At 42.1% G+C, this 15,853-nt stretch overlaps 1 long non-coding RNA gene across 1 annotated transcript in view; it reads right to left on the reverse strand.

The window, feature by feature from the left end:
• Window positions 1-15,229, reverse strand: part of LOC124550889 — a 53,678-nt gene extending 38,449 nt beyond the window's left edge. Inside the window, exon 1 of the long non-coding RNA XR_006967746.1 lies at window positions 15,019-15,229. This is a non-coding gene — a long non-coding RNA (uncharacterized LOC124550889). The remainder of the gene's footprint in view (window positions 1-15,018) is intronic.
• Between the last annotated feature and the right edge of the window lie 624 nt (window positions 15,230-15,853).

Below are 15,853 nucleotides of genomic sequence, written 5' to 3' on the forward strand. Positions count from 1 at the left end.
TGACTGAATTTTTATGCATGTTCTTTCAAAAAGTACTTCATTGTAGAAAACTACATCATCTGCAAAAAGTCTGGTTGCATTTGGTTGTCTGAGTGGTTGCGTGTGTGAATGTGTGTAATTTTTCTACAAAAATAGAGTAAAAACTTGGAAGCTAATATGAATACTGTTTCCTGTTACACATTTCTGTGCTCCAAACATTGGTTCACTATAGGTGAATGGTTGCTTTCACTTCTTTTACGTTTCACTCTGTAGTGCCTCAACACCTATCAGTAAGCAGACATGTACTTAAAAAGTTCTTGTTGTGTCTAGGCAAGACAGCCTAGACACAATGAGAGGAAGCCGAAAGGAACGCGCTTAAACTCACGCAGGCTGGCGTGAGGTCTGAAACAGGATACGTAATGAATGCTATAAAGAAAAGTACGTAGCTTCTAGAATACTTAACTTTAATCCACATTTGTAGAACATCGCTCTTGATGATACATTAATAGAATCTCAATATCAATTGAATACGGCGCCTTGCTAGGTCATAGCAAATGTAGCTGAAGGCTATGCTAACTATCGTCTCGGCAAATGAGAGCGTAGTTGTCAGTGAACCTTTCCTTGCAAAGTCGGCTGTACAACTGGGGCGAGTGCTAGTACGTCTCTCTAGACCTGCCGTGTGGTGGCGCTCGGTCTGCTATCACTGACAGTGGCGACACGCGGGTCCGACGTATACTAATGGACCGCGGCCGATTTACAGGCTACCACCTAGCAAGTGTGGTGTCTGGTGGTGACACCACAGTTCGAACAGTGTTTTTAACTAAAATAAATAATCTGACAGTCTTTACACCACTTTCACTTATAGACTATGAGATTTCCCTCACATGTGACTGCCAACTCCAGCAGCTCAGATCAGAATGCAACTGACACGTGGAATGAAAGCAGCTAGCTTAAGGTGGTGAGGAAGGGGAAGGGATAGCAGGGTGTGGGTGGAAGGCAAGAGCACTGTCTGGTGGAACATGCAGGGGCTAGATTGTCAACAAGCACAGTGTCAGGAGGCAGTGGGGCAGGGAAGTGGAGAGGGAGTGGATGAAAATGGAAAGCAAAAAAGGAGAAGAGTGGGAAAGGGGAAAGAGAGGCAGGTGCATTAGCAGGGAGCTGCTCACAAAAAGGTGAGGGGACAAGACTGTGGAGGAGGTGAAAGGACAGAGGGGGTAGAAACAGTTAGGTGGAGATTGTGGGGAATGTAGGTTACCATAGGTTGAGGTCAGGATAATTTCAGGAGAATGTGTTGTAAGGATAACTCTCATTTGATCAGTTTACAAAAGCTGATGGTGGAGGGGATGATCCAGATGGCTTGAGTAGTGAAGCATCCATTGAAATCAAGCATGTTATGTTCAGTTGCATGTTGTGCCAAAGGTGCTCTACTCTGCTCTTGGATACAATTTGGCAGTAGCTCTTAATCCTGATGGACAGCTGGTTGGTAGACATGTCAAAATATAAAGCTGTGCAATGATTACAGCAGAGCCGATATGGTTACTTTCACTTGTGGCCAGCCACTGGTGGCATACAATAAGCCTGTGGCAGGACTGAAATAGGAAGTGCTGGGTGGGAGGATTTGGCAGGTCTTGTACCTGTGGCAAAGGGTTGGGATTGAGAGCTGCATAGGGATGGACTAGGATGTCATGGAGGTTTGATGGGTGACAGAACATCACTGTAGGATGGGTGGGAAAGATAATGGGCAGGATGTTCCTCATTTCAGAGCATCATGTTAGGTAATCAAAGCCCTGATGAAGGATGTGGTTCAGTTAGTCAAGTCTGGGGTGGTATTGGGTGACGAAGGGGCACTTCTTTGTAGGTGGTTCTTGGGAGCGATGGGAGGACTGGGGTGTGTGGAGAAATGGCACAGGAAACTTGTCTGTGGACTACGTTATGCGTGTTGGTGCCTTTGTGTGAAGACCTTTGTAAGACCCTCCAAATACTGAACAAGGGCGTTATTGGCACACCGGATATGCTGTGCCCAGATGGCCAGGCTTTATGCAAGGGATATTTTGGTGTGGAAGAAATGAGAGCTGTCAAAATGCAGGAACTGTTGGTGGGTTTAATGTGGACAAAAGTGTGGATGGAGCCATCAGAGAGGAAGAGGTCAACGTTCAGGAAGGTGGCATGCTGAGTTGTGGAGGATCAGGTGAAACAGATGATATTAAGGTTGTGAAGGAGTAAGATACAGTGTTACGGGCTGGAGTCCTGATCACAAAGATATCATCAATTAACCTGAGCCAGACCACGGGCTTGGGTTTTAGGAGGCTAGGAAGGTCTGCTCTAGATGGTTCATAAACATGTTGGCATAGGAGGATGCCATGTGGGTGCCCATGGCTGTGCTGCAGAAGTGTTTGTAAACCTTACTTTCAAAAGGGAAGCAGTTGCGAGTTAGTAAGGTGTATGAGGTATAACATAGTGGGTTGAAGTCTGAAGGATGTTGGAAAAGGTAGTGTTCAATAGTGGTAAGATCATGTGTATGAGTGATGTTGGCACTGCTGCATACTCGCCTTGAACATGCTACCAAAATCCACAAAGCCCCTACAATCCTGGACGCCCAATTGTAGCTGGTTGTTGTGCTCCCATTGAAAGAATTTCAGCCCTCATTGACCAACACCACCAACCACATGCCCCTTAATCTAGCCTTGCACATCAAAAACACTAACCACACATCCTACACATCTCTCCACCATCCCCACCCTTTACCTCCTGGATCCCTACTGATCACTGCTGATGGTCCTTTGCTGTACACCAACACCCCTCATGCCCACAATCTATCACTAATGAACACTACCTTTCTGAACATCCTTCAGACTCCAAACCCTTTACCTTATTCCTCATACACCTTACTAGCTTCATCCTAACTCTCTACTACTTCTTCTTTGAAGGGAAGGTATACAAACAAATTCGCTACACAGCCATGGTGCCTGCATGGCACCCTACTATGCCAACCAGTTTAGACCTTCTTGGCCTCCCAAAACACCAAACCCCTAGTCTGGTTCAGGTTTGTATATGGCATCTTCATGAGCTGAACTCAGGTCCAAGACACCCTATCTTCATCCCTTCACAACCTCAACATTTTCTCCTGCTTCACATGATTCTCCACAACTCAGCAATGCCACCTTCCTGGACATTGACCTCCACCTCTTTGATGACTCCATCCACACTTCTGTCAACATTAAACCCGCCATCCACCAACAATTCCTGCATTTTACAGCTCTCGTCCCTTCCACAGCAAAAAATTCCTCTCATACAGCATGGGTACCTGAGTATGGCATATATGCAGTAAGTACGCTGAGGGTTTCACCAAGACCTTCACAGACAGGTACCAGCTGCCAAACCTAGTTCATAAACAGAGCTCCCATACCATTTCTCCACACACCCCAATCCTCCCATAACCACAAAGAAACAGCTACAAAGGAGTGCCCCCTCCATCACCCAACACTACTCCAGACTGGAACAGCCGAACCACGTCCTTCATGAGGGTTTTGATTACCTATCATCGGGCCCTGAAATGAAACACATCCTCCTATCCAAGATCCTTCCCACCACTCCTAAAGCAGTGTTCTGTCACCCATCCAACTTCCACAACATCCTGGTCCATCCCTATGCTACTCCAAAATGCAACCCTTTGCCACAGGGATCATATTTCCATGAGAGACCCAGGTGCTAGACCTGCCCAATCCACCCCCTTGACACTTATTCCAGTTTTGTTGTAGGCTTATCCTATCCCATCAGAGGCCAGGTCACCTGTGAGAGTAGCCACACCAGCTCCACTGTGATTATTGCACAGCTTATGACTACCAACCTCCCCCCACGAACTATGGACCTTGCTGTTGGTGGGGAGGCTTGCATTCCTCAACAATACAGATAGCCGTACCGTAGGTGCAACCACAACGGAGGGGTATCTGTTGAGAGGCCAGACAAACGTGTGGTTCCTGAAGAGGGGCAGCAGCCGTTTCAGTAGTTGCAGGGGCAACAGTCTGTATGATTGACTGATCTGGCCTTGTAACACTAACCAAAACAGCCTTGCTGTGCTGGTACTGCGAACGGCTGAAAGCAAGGGGAAATGACGGGTGTAATTTTTCCCAAGGGCATGCAGCTTTACTGTATGGATAAATGATGATGACGACCTCTTGGGTAAAATATTCCGGAGGTAAAATAGTCCCCCATTCGGATCTCCGGGCGGGGACTACTCAAGAGGATGTCGTTATCAGGAAAAAGAAAACTGGCGTTCTATGGATTGGAGCGTGGAATGTCAGATCCCTAATTGGGCAGGTCGGTTAGAAAATTTAAAAATGGAAATGGATAGGTTAAAGTTAGATATAGTGGGAATTAGTTAAGTTCAGTGGCAGGAGGAACAAGACTTCTGGTCAGGCGAATACAGGGTTATAAATACAAAATCAAATAGGGGTAATGCAGGAGTAGGTTTAATAATGAATAAAAAAAAAATAGGAGTGCGGGTAAGCTACTACAAACAGCATAGTGAACGTATTATAGTGGCCAAGATAGACACGAAGCCCATGCCTACTACAGTAGTTCAAGTTTATATGCCAACTAGCTCTGCAGATGATGAAGAAATTGAAGAAATGTATGATGAGATAAAAGAAATTATTCAGGTAGTGAAGAGAGATGAAAATTTAATAGTCACGGGTGACTGGAATTCGACAGTAGGAAAAGGGAGAGAAGGAAACATAGTAGGTGAATATGGATTGGGGCTATGAAATGAAAGAGGAAGCCGTCTGGTAGAATTTTGCACAGAGCATAACTTAATCATAGCTAACACTTGGTTCAAGAATCATAAACGAAGGTTGTATACATGGAAGAATCCTGGAGATACTAAAAGATATCAGATAGATTATATAATGGTAAGACAGAGATTTAGGAACCAGGTTTTAAATTGTAAGACATTTCCAGGGGCAGATGTGGACTCTGACCACAATCTATTGGTTGTGAACTGTAGATTAAAACTGAAGAAATTGAAAAAAGGTGGGAATTTAAGGAGATGGGACCTGGATAAACTGACTAAACCAGAGGTTGTACAGAGTTTCAGGGACAGCATAAGGGAACAATTGACAGGAATGGGGGAAAGAAATACAGTAGAAGACGAATGAGTAGCTCTGAGGGATGAAGTAGTGAAGGCAGCAGAGGATAAAGTAGGTAAAAAGACGAGGGCTAGTAGAAATCTTTGGGTAACAGAAGAAATATTGAATTTAATTGATGAAAGGAGAAAATATACAAACGTCTCAAAAATGAGATCAACAGGAAGTGCAAAACGGCTAAGCAGGCATGGCTAGAGGACAAATGTAAAGATGTAGAGGCTTATCTCACTAGGGGTAAGATAGATACAGCCTACAGGAAAATAAAAGAGACATTTGGAGAAAAGAGAGCCACTTGTATGAATATCAAGAGCTCAGATGGAAACCCAGTTCTAAGCAAAGAGGGGAAAGCAGAAAGGTGGAAGGAGTATATAGAGGGTCTATACAATGGCGATGTACTTGAGGACAATATTATGGAAATGGAAGAGGATTTAGATGAAGATGAAATGGGAGATACGATACTGCGTGAAGAGTTTGACAGAGCACTGAAAGACCTGAGTCGAAACAAGGCCCCGGGAGTGGACAACATTCCATTAGAACTACTGACAGCCTTGGGAGAGCCAGTCCTGACAAAAAACTACCATCTGGCGAGCAAGATGTACGAGACAGGCGAAATACCCTCAGACTTCAAGAAGAATGTAATAATTCCAATCCCAAAGAAAGCAGGTGTTGACAGATGTGAAAATTACCGAACTATCAGTTTAATAAGCCAAAGCTGCAAAATACTAACGCGAATTCTTTACAGATGAATGGAAAAACTGGTAGAAGCCGACCTCGGGGAAGATCAGTTTGGATTCCGTAGAAATGTTGGAACACGTGAGGCAATACTGACCTTACGACTTATCTTAGAAGAAAGATTAAGGAAAGGCAAACCTACATTTCTAGCATTTGTAGACTTAGAGGAAGCTTTTGACAATGTTGACTGGAATACTCTCTTTCAAATTCTAAAGGTGGCAGGGGTAAAATACAGGGAGCGAAAGGCTATTTACAATTTGTACAGAAAGCAGATGGCAGTTATAAGAGTCGAGGGGCATGAAAGGGAAGCAGTGGTTGGGAAGGGAGTGAGACAGGGTTGTAGCCTCTCCCCGATGCTGTTCAATCTGTATATTGAGCAAGCAGTAAAGGAAACAAAAGAAGAATTTGGAGTAGGTATTAAAATTCAGGGAGAAGGAATAAAAACTTTGAGGTTTGCCGATGACATTGTAATTCTGTCAGAGACAACAAAGGACTTGGAAGAGCAGTTGAATGGAATGGACAGTGTCTTGAAAGGAGGATATAAGATGAACATCAACAAAAGCAAAACAAGGATAATGGAATGTAGTCGAATTAATTCAGGTGATGCTGAGGAAATTAGATTAGGAAATGAGACACTTAAAGTAGTAAAGGAGTTTTGCTATTTGGGGAGCAAAATAACTGATGATGCTCGAAGTAGAGAGGATATCAAATGTAGACTGGCAATGGCAAGGAAAGCGTTTCTGAAGAAGAGAAATTTGTTAACATCGAGAATAGATTTAAGTGTCAGGAAGTCGTTTCTGAAAGTATTTGTATGGAGTGTAGCCATGTATGGAAGTGAAACATGGACGATAAATAGTTTGGACAAGAAGAGAATAGAAGCTTTCAAAATGTGGTGCTACAGAAGAATGTTGAAGATTAGGAGGGTAGATCACGTAGCTAATGAGGAGGTATTGAATAGGATTGGGGAGAAGAGAAGTTTGTGGCACAACTTGACTAGAAGAAGGGATCGGTTGGTTGGACATGTCCTGAGGCATCAAGGGATCTCAATTTAGCATTGGAGGGCAGCGTGGAGGGTCAAAATCGTAGAGGGAGACCAAGAGATGAATACACTAAGCACATTCAGAAGGATGTAGGTTGCAGTAGGTACTGGGAGATGAAGGAGCTTGCACAGGATAGATTAGCATGGCAAGCTGCATCAAACCAGTATCAGTCTCAGGACTGAAGACCACAACAACAACAACAACAACTACATGACTACCAACCAGCTGTCCATCAGGATAAATGGCCATTGCCAATCTGTGACCAAGAGCAGGCCATCTGGATCCTCCCCTTCACCACCAGCTTTTCTGAACTGTGTAGATGGGAGTTATCTTTACAACATATTCTGAATTCCCAAATTCATCCTGCCCTCAACCTATGATAACCTACATTCCTCACACCCTCTAGCCAACAGTTTCCACTCTTCTCCTCCCTGTTTCACTCCCCTACCTACCTCCCTGTCCCACAGCCTGTCGATGCTGCACCTGTTACCAATCTGCACGGTCTGTCAGACAGTGCTCTTCACTTCCCTGACCCATATCCTGCTATCCTTTCCTGTTTCCTGCCCACTCCTGATGGCTGGTTCCATTCTACATGACATATGCAGTCTCATTCCTTTCACGATTCTCTCATTTTTCACTGTGGAGTCTCCTTCTGTCCTCAGTCCACTTTGTTCTTGGTTTCTGTGGGACTTCATTCTTCGACCTAACATTACACTTGTATATCTTGTCTCTGTATAAGTTTCTATCATGAATTTCCATTGGATAAATTTGAACTCTTTCTAGGTTATCCATGCTATTGTTGACTTGACCCCTTGTATGTATGAGAAAATTCGGTTTGTGTATCTTGCTGGTAGTAGCCTGCTGATGTTTCCATATAATTTTAACTTTATTTTTCTGACATCTGCTGCTAGGTTTGATATCTTCTCTGTTGTTTTCCTAGAGTGTAATCTGTGACCCTCTTCTGCCAGCTTTGGCCAAGAATTTTCCTCATGATTTTGCATTCTTCCTTCAGTATGCTTTCCACGTCACTTTTTGTATGGAGTATTAGTGTCTCACTTGCATACATTATTTCAGGCTTGATTATTTTGTTGTAATGTCTGATCTTCGTTTGAATGGACAGACATTTCTTAATATATATGTGTTGTGTTCTGCCATAGCCTCTCTTCATTTTTTGTATCTGAGTCTTCTGTGAGACCTTTTCTCCTCCTACAGGTTTGAAGATTTCAGCTGTGTATTTAAAATGTGTAACTCTATTTATCTTGCTGTATTATGTGTCTAATTTATGTACATTTAATTTTGAGCAGACAAAGTCATACTCCTGGAAAGAAATCTGCAGGCCAACTTTTTCTGCACATTCTCATAGTATTTCTATTTGTTTGGTTGCTTTGTTATCTGGGAGTATGGTCAGGTCATCTGTGAAAACTAGTTTTGAGATTTCTATCCCATTCCGGTGTCATCATAGATGTGTTTGTTTCCATTGCCCTTGAATTTACAGTCCTTTTTCTCATTCCCTCATTACTTTGTCCAGAACTAGGTGAACAACGGTGGGGATAATCCATTGCCTTGTTGTACTTTGATCATGAAAGAGCCAAAGATGATGTCACCCATGAATTTAAAAGTTGATGTGCCAGCCAATATCTGTTTGATTAGTCGCAATGTTTATGGGTAGAGTTCCTGTTTTTCTAAGATGCTGAATAAGGATTGTTGGTCAACAGAAGCATATGCTGTCTTGAAATCTATGGAAGTGCGAATGATTGGAGTGTTCCTGATAGCCTTGTATTTTAAAATTATTTTCAGACTGAAGATTTGTTCTGACATGAATGACTGGGGTGACTTGTAGCAGAGAGAGTCCTCTGTAATTCTTCACATTCACCGTCTCTCCTGGATATGCACACATTTCCAGTAATCAGAAAGTTTTTCTGTTTTCCAGATGGTTTTGATTATTTGTGTAAATTCCTGTAAAAACTTTGGTCTGAGGTTCTTTAGTAATTCTGTGATCTCCACTGGATGTCTTGTTGTTCCTTAATTTACGTATGTTTGTAGATCTCTTCACATGTTCCACATCCCCTCTGAAACCAAAGGACTAATTTCAGCCACATGTGGTACACACGTCACCCTTACTCTCTCGTAAGAACCACTGTAGAGGAAAAAACACCTACCTATCAAAGGAGTGAGGACAGGTGTGTGCAACCAGCCAGTGCCACCCTGCCTCGGATGGGCTGGCTTGGTGTGGGCTCACAGATTACGCTGTTTTCCCAGGGCCTGCTTGGCCCTGGTGGCAAGCCAGGCTCCACTGTACCAGACTGACCCCATGGGCTACCGGGCTGACAATGGCACACGTATCGCAGTGCAGGCTGGACTCATTGACTCGCTAACCTATAGAACCATTGCCACTTGTCATCTTCAGATGGACTGATTTCTTCTGTGTGTTCTGCCTTGAACTGTCACTGACTTGGTCAAAATTAAGTAGAAATGCAAATTATTTATCGTGTCTTTCTTTCTTATAATAATGTATTATCATTCACCTTTTTGAAGCTCCTCATGAGAAAGAAGTTGTGCAATCCAACAAGTATTTCATTTTATTTGCTGTCCCAAGGTGAAGCATTTGCACCTAGCACAAGATGTGATTGCCTGATAAAAATAGATTTTCAAGATATCCAAAGAAATTGTTCAAAAAATAAAGTAACAATTGTTGTAAACATGTTTTACATGGGCTGGTTTATCAATGCAAGCTTGGATGGCAGAAACAAGTGAACATCTTGGACTTGTGATGTGAAACTGTTACATGGTCCAGCATTTGGTCCTCCTGTCATCGTCCCAGGAAGTTGGTGGAAATGGTATGCTCAGAGAAAACAATTTGTGTCAGTTGAAAAATCTGGTCAATAAAAAAAAAAAGAACAGCTACCATTACAGTTTCATATGTACAGTCAAACCTCAATATATCGAATGTCTAAAGAAGGCAAAATTCATTCAATATATCGAAGGTCTCATATAACGAGATTTCTGAAAATAAATAAATAGTTGTATTCAATATAATGGAAGGAAACATTCCACGTGGGAAAAATTATATATAAAAACAAAGATGAGGTGACTTACCGAACAAAAGCGCTGGCAGGTCGATAGACACACAAACAAACACAAACATACACACAAAATTCAAGCTTTCGCAACAAACTGTTGCCTCATCAGGAAAGGGGGAAGGAGAGGGGAAGACGAAAGGAAGTGGGTTTTAAGGGAGAGGGTAAGGAGTCATTCCAATCCCGGGAGCGGAAAGACTTACCTTAGGGGGAAAAAAGGACAGGTATACACTCGCACACACGCACATATCCATCCACACATACAGACACAAGCAGACATATTTAAAGACCAATATGTCTGCTTGTGTCTGTATGTGTGGATGGATATGTGCGTGTGTGCGAGTGTATACCTGTCCTTTTTTCCCCCTAAGGTAAGTCTTTCCGCTCCCGGGATTGGAATGACTCCTTACCCTCTCCCTTAAAACCCACTTCCTTTCGTCTTCCCCTCTCCTTCCCTCTTTCCTGATGAGGCAACAGTTTGTTGCGAAAGCTTGAATTTTGTGTGTATGTTTGTGTTTGTTTGTGTGTCTATCGACCTGCCAGCGCTTTTGTTCGGTAAGTCACCTCATCTTTGTTTTTATATATAAATAGTTGTATTACTGTACTGTGATTTTTTTGTGTTCGTGTGTACTATAGGCCTATGTTTAGTTTTGGTAATATAAAAAAGAAATCAAGATAAATTGTTATGTATATTGTTTTATTTCTTCTGAAGTAGTAAACAATTTATAAGTTCAAAATAAAACACTGTCATCATAAAAAAAATTTAATTCAGTAAATGAATATGCAGTGCATACATAAAAGTTTCCAGAAATCATTGGTTTTAAAAGTAATTCATAGTGTTGGCTTGCTTTAAACTTTTGATCACCTGTGAGTCAATTTTGTTGTCTCTGATTACAATGGCCGGGAACACATTACCTCTATCTCCACACACTTCTCCACATATGCTCAGATTGTGTCGAGAGCCACTTTGGCCTGCCTGGCCATCACTGGTGGTGCTTCTTTGACATCAATCTTGACCTCCCCCTTCTCCTCTCCCCCTTCCTCCTTGTCATTATTGCCACCGCCTTTTTCGTTTGCTGTCTTCATGGAGTCAGCAATCTCAGCTTCTGATAGTGGTCCTGCTACTGCAACATTGTTGTCCACATCAACAAAATCTTAAAAAAAAATGTGAGTGATGTTAAAGTGAGTCACCATTTTCATTCATTCAGCTCACAGATACTGATGGTGGGTGCATCCTGCATGTACTGTACAAATAAAAACTTTAATCAAAATTCCCATAAACCAGTGTCAGAATCAAACTAAGATTTTATAATCTTATCTATTAAACCCACCAGCTGCTCAGATCCATCTGTTGTCAAAAATCCTCATGTTCAGAAACAATTTAGAACTGTTTCCTCCTTCATGTTTCTCCATGCTTTATCCAGCATTCTCATAGCTTCTAAAACACTGATTGTAGGGTTGTCATCATCAATATTCTGGACTGTCATTTGGACCACTTCATACTGGTACTGTAGTTTTCTTTGGCATTCTTGATTATTCCTTGAGCTAAGAGCTGCAATTCTGGTGTAATACTAGGTGGTAAAAATTGTACTGTCGGCAGTTTTAATGGAGGGATAGCATTGTGTGCACTGCAGCTGTCCACAGTCAACACAACTTTTTGGTTTTCACAAGTCATATTCCTATCAAAATCCTTTAACCAGTTGGGAAAACACTTCTGAAGTCATCCATGCTTTCTGGCTGCAGTGTATTCCCGCAACTACCCTCCCGACCTGGTACAGAAGCAAATAACCAGAGCCACTTCCTCATCCCCTCAAACCCAGAACCTCCCACAGAAGAACCCCAAAAGCGCCCCACTTGTGACAGGATACTTTCTGGGACTGGATCAGACTCTGAATGTGGCTCTCCAGCAGGGATACGACTTCCTCAAATCCTGCCCTGAAATGAGATCCATCCTTCATGATATCCTCCCCACTCCACCAAGAGTGTCTTTCCGCCGTCCACCTAACCTTCATAACCTCTTGGTTCATCCCTATGAAATCCCCAAACCACCTTCCCTACCCTCTGGCTCCTACCCTTGTAACCACCCCCGGTGTAAAACCTGTCCCATGTACCCTCCCACCACCACCACCTACTCCACTCCTGTAACCCGGAAGGTGTACACGATCAAAGGCAGAGCCATGTGTGAAAGAACGCACGTGATTTACCAACTGACCTGCCTACACTGTGAAGCTTTCTATGTGGGAATGACCAGCAACAAACTGTCCATTCACATGAATGGACGCAGGCAGACAGTGTTTGTTGGTAATGAGGATCACCCTGTGGCTAAACATGCCTTGGTGCACAGCCAGCACATCTTGGCACAGTGTTACACTGTCCGGGTTATCTGGATACTTCCCACTAACACCAACCTATCAGAACTCCAGAGATAGGAACTTGCCCTTCAATATATCCTCTCTTCCCGTTACCCACCAGGCCTCAACCTCTGCTAATTTCAAGTTGCTGCCGCTCATACCTCACCTGTCATTCAACAACATCTTTGCCTCTGTACTTCCGCCTCGACTGGCATCTCTACTCAAACTCTTTGCCTTTACACATGTCTGCTTGTGTCTGTATATGTGCGGATGGATATGTGTGTGTGCGCGCGCGAGTGTATACCTGTCCTTTTTTCCCCCTAAGGTAAGTCTTTCCACTCCCGGGATTGGAATGACTCCTTACCCTCTCCCTTAAAACCCACATCCTTTCGTCTTTCCCTCTTCTTCCCTCTTTCCTGATGAAGCAACCGTTGGTTGCGAAAGCTTGAATTTTGTTTGTGTGTTTGTGTTTGTTTGTGTGACTATCAACATACCAATGCTTTCGTTTGGTAAGTTACATCATCTTTGTTTTTAGATATATTTTTCCCACGTGGAATGTTTCGTATATGTGTGGATGGATATGTGTGCTAGTGTATACCTGTCCTTTTTTCCCCCTAAGGTAAGTCTTTCCGCTCCCGGGATTGGAGTGACTCCTTACCCTATCCCTTAAAACCCACATCCTTTCATCTTTCCCTCTCCTTCCCTCTTTCCTGATGAAGCAACCGTGGGTTGCGAAAGCTTGAAATTTGTGTGTGTGTTTTTGTGTTTTTTATTGTTTCTATCTACCAGTGCTTTCTCGTTTGGAAAGTCACAGCATCTTTTTTAATATATAATGCTGCCTCAAATAGCACCTGCACAGAGGGTGTGGAAACTGCAATGTGATGCAGATCTAGCTGACCCGCATCAATGCAGGGAGAGGTAGGTCTGGGATTTCCGTTTGTGCAAATTTCAATATACAGGGTTACCATACAAAGACTTTGATACATACAGATGACTTCAACATAAAGAGTTTTTGTCAACTGAACTTTGATACATAGAAGTGAAATCTGCACTTCTCAGGCCTTCCAAAAACTTCGATATAATGATGTGTTATCACAAAATATCAAGGTTTTGGGCTTCCAAGGGAAAGGAATGGGGAAAATATTTGATATAGACAGGCCTTCGATATATCTAGGTTTGATAGTAGTATCACTGAACAAAGGGAACTGATGTTCACTGTATATTTTTAATTAATATTGTCTGAGTTGGCCTGTTTGAGATAGATGTAATATATAGAGCTACAATAGCTAGTGGTGATTTAGGAACACTTTGAACTCCCTTCTATAACAAATAAAAGAATGAGCAGTTGCTCACTATCTGGTTGGGTAATGTGTGAAAATGTAGATATTCAAAGGAAATAAACACATGAGAAAAAACCTCATGAGGTAGAGGTGTTTTCAGACTGGAATAAAGTCTCCAGCCTTTGAAAGCTTCCACAATTGAAAGTTTGTGATTTTATCCAAATTTGACACAGCAAGTTAACCAAATATTTTTTACCTCAGCACACCATTGCGAAAGACTTCATAGACATACAGAGAGATTTTTATGAGTGAAAAGTGGTGGTGTCAAACAATAATCCTTTTGGCTTTATTATTCTGATGATGTGACTAGATTTGGTGATTGGAGGCCAATATTAGGGTATAAAATATTGACTTTGCTGGTGTGCTTCTATCGTTCTGATTTCTTTGCATAATTTTAATTTCTTCTTCTACTGAGTGAGGTGGTGTAGTGGTTAGGCCACTGGACTTGCGTTCAGGAGGATGATGTCTCAAACTTGCGTCCAGCCATCCAGGTTTAGGATTTCTGTGATTTCTGTAAACCGCTTCAAGCAAATGCTGGGATGGTTACTTTGAAAGGGCACGTCTGATTTATTTCCACATCCTTGACATGATCCAGTCTCCATTTGCAAAATATTGCATGAACTGCCAATGTCTTGAATGCTGCCCGTTTCTGACTGTAGGTCATTAAGAGTGGTTTCTGTTAACAGCTGATGATCAAATGCATCACAAGCCCGTCACTTATATATGCTGCATTTGTGTAAGGCACAAACACGCTCATCAAGGCTTCATTTTTGCCAGGCACTCAGTCTATGACACAAAAACTAAAACTGTCTCATTGTACGTCACAGCAATGGAACTGACAGCATCATCATCAATGATAGTCTCCTTTTTTGCAACACACTGTATGTTCAAAGACTGCTTCATCAGAATGACAACACAATGTTAACATAAGTAAGTCCTTTTGGTTTATGTAGTTTGTCTTCTCAAGTCAGTATGTTATCCACAGAACAAGTCAAACATTGTGGACGATCATAATCTAAGGAATTCATTGACTTTGTGCAGCAAGAGAGAGAGCAAGAACAAGACATTAATTCCTTGACAATGCAGTGAAAATGATGCTGAGACACAGTGGAATATAGTCAGGGCCATTTCTACGATTTGGCAAAACTAGATGGCCACCTCGGCCGGCAAAATTTTAGGGGCAGCAGAGCGTGGAAAAAGTTATTTACAAATCAAAAAGCAAGCAAATTGAGAAAATGAGAAGAAAAATGAAAAAGATGAAAAATTGAAACACCAAATTCTTTTCAAAAGCATCTGGAACAGTCACTTAATAAGTCTTTACTTACTCTGATGACAGTAAACACATTGCCTCTACTTACCTCGAAACTAAAGCACCCAATACTGAGTATAAAATGGAAACGAACATGACCTTGCCTTATCTCGGTCAAGTGCTGGAGTGGGCACATGCATTGGCTTGTGATCATATTGCAGCTTGATACCATATCTCCCCCAGTCCCTCTTTTTGTTTTTGTCTCTGAAGACCATTTGTCAAGCACCATTTGTATTGAGTAGATTTGTTGATGTTTCCAGTTCCACTATTATTTCCTGTGGATAAGTGATCACATCTTCAGAAGCTAGGTTTTGTACTTCTCTTTCAACATATCTAAAAGGAGCAAAAGGTAAGTGCAGTTCATCATAAATATTGGTGTTTGTCTGCAACTATGCCTCTAAGTGTCTGAGACTCGTAGCATGAGAAAAGAACTACATTGAGAAAAGACAAACAAATTAACTGTCTTTCCTTAAAATTTGATGTGTATGTAAATAATAACGAAGAAGTGTGTCATGACTTGTTTATCGATGGGACATAAATGTAGAAATTGTGTGCCTTGGGCTTGCAAGCTGTTGTCTCAGTATAATTTGCCCATTAGTGCATACTGCAATCTCTGTGTTACATATTGTACTTTGCTAATGGTTGCATTTACACAAGTAATGTGCAAAAGAACTTTTTCTGCTTTAAAGTGTATAGAGACTAGGCTTTGTCCACTGTTAGGACAAGAAGTCTTAGAAGCATTCCCAATCTTGAACATCGAAACAAATATTATTAATAACACTGATGTGTTTAACAACAAAGTCATAAATGAGTTCACTGTGTCTTCCAAAAGTTTGGCAAAGTTGTTGACTGATTAGTAAGGTTCCAATAAAATGCACCAGGTG

This window comes from Schistocerca americana, chromosome 1 (assembly GCF_021461395.2).
Source record: "Schistocerca americana isolate TAMUIC-IGC-003095 chromosome 1, iqSchAmer2.1, whole genome shotgun sequence".
Lineage (NCBI taxonomy): Eukaryota > Metazoa > Arthropoda > Insecta > Orthoptera > Acrididae > Schistocerca > Schistocerca americana.